The 1,736-nt window shown below is 36.5% G+C and overlaps 1 non-coding gene across 1 annotated transcript; it reads right to left on the bottom strand.

The window, feature by feature from the left end:
• LOC113141715 (U4 spliceosomal RNA) lies at positions 1–134 on the bottom strand. The gene has a single exon (XR_003296792.1). It is a non-coding gene; the product is annotated as a U4 spliceosomal RNA (small nuclear RNA).
• Between the last annotated feature and the right edge of the window lie 1,602 nt (positions 135–1,736).

A 1,736-nucleotide genomic window follows, 5' to 3' on the forward strand; every position in this document is an offset into this window, starting at 1 on the left:
CCTGTTATCAGAATATGTGATAGAGCTTGATATTCAGCACATCATCAAGCAGGGTATTGGGTAAAGTTTTCAACTAACAATAATCGTGTCTCAGACAAAACTCATAGGCCACGATACTACCACTGCGAAAGGATGAAGAACTAAGACAAACAACAATGGGGTGTCTCAGGGCCGGACCCCTCTCTGTTAGGGTCTGATCTCTTCAACTTAGACTTTGAACTGGTTTATGGGGTGTTTCCCTTTTGAAGGTCCCTGCACTCTAATCTGTGATTGGACGTTTCAGATGTCATATGACTTTAATCACAAAACATCACAGCTTTGTGCTATAACTCATGGTTTCATTGTCCTTCATTAGTTTTAGGAAAACTTACAGGCATTCATGTGGAGTAAATTAGGTTTTAATAAAAATGGCGCATTATACATTTTTTCTAGTTTGTCATTTTGTTTAAGATTATAAACGAAAAACAACCGACTATTTTTCAAAATTTTATTCAGAGCTTCGTTTTTAATCACATGTACTAGTTTTGATCTAATGTAAAAGAACTTCTGCACTGCAGAACTGGGCAGCAGTTTCACAGGATTCGTGTTTTCTCACATGGGCCAGTAACTGATCTCTTCTTACTCTTATAATAATAATAGTAATAATAATAAGAATAATAATAGTAATAGTAATAATAATACTATTTATTATTATTATTATTATTATTAATCTGATGATATGCATTATTATTATGGTTCTCATTATTAATAATTATATCGTTATAAACAAGCCGTAATAATAATTATTATTATTAATATCATAGGCTCAACCTATGGCGCTAAAAAATCAAACTTAGAAACTTAGTATAAAAGGCTCGTCCTAAAGCGTGCTGTCCTGTATACTGCACTGGAGCTCCTCATGAGCAGACATCATCTGAGATCAGCTCTACACCTGCCACAGTTTATTCCTGTTTCTTCTACGCACATTCAAACTATGGATGGGAACAGAGGACCTGTCAGGGCCGCACTGCGCCGGACCCTGCTGTCTGTCCTGGATGTGATCTATGCGTTTGAAGTGCAGCTCAGCTACAGGGAGACTCACGGGCTGGTTTTGAATATTGACTTTGCCACACAGAGAATTGTCTTCACATGTTATTTCACTGTACAGTCACTGGAAAATGATTCATTCATTAGAAAAACGTTGGCCACAGGTCATTTCTCACCTGCAAACTGTGTTTTGTGGAAACACAAGTCAACACAAAAATAGCAAAAAGTTAGTTTTTGTGTTAATTCTGAAATAATATATGCTGATATTTCTGACAAACGCTAAATTCAATAAATCATTTCTAAATATTAAGAACAGCCTCTGTGAGCAGGATCATTTTTGACCTTCCTGCACAAAAGCACAAGCAACGATACAGCCATACATGGCTGGGAATGTGTATATTTCCATAGGGTATGATAAAGTCTGTTTTATATTTTAGTATCTATAATATTATGTATAGAATGAATTGTCCTAAGTGTGTAGCTGCCTAATGTGGGACATTTCAGCTCTAATGCCTGTAAGTTTCCTAAACCTAATGAAGGACAATGAAACCATGAGTTATAGCACAAAAGCTGTGATGTTTTGTGATTAAAGTCATATGACATCTGAAACGTCCAATCACAGATTAGAGTGCAGGGACCTTCAAAAGGGAAACACCCCATAACCTCTTGAGACCGAGCAATGTATTTTGTCCTCTGGAGGGGACATGATT

Source organism: Mastacembelus armatus, chromosome 8 (genome assembly GCF_900324485.2).
Source record: "Mastacembelus armatus chromosome 8, fMasArm1.2, whole genome shotgun sequence".
Taxonomy (NCBI): domain Eukaryota; kingdom Metazoa; phylum Chordata; class Actinopteri; order Synbranchiformes; family Mastacembelidae; genus Mastacembelus; species Mastacembelus armatus.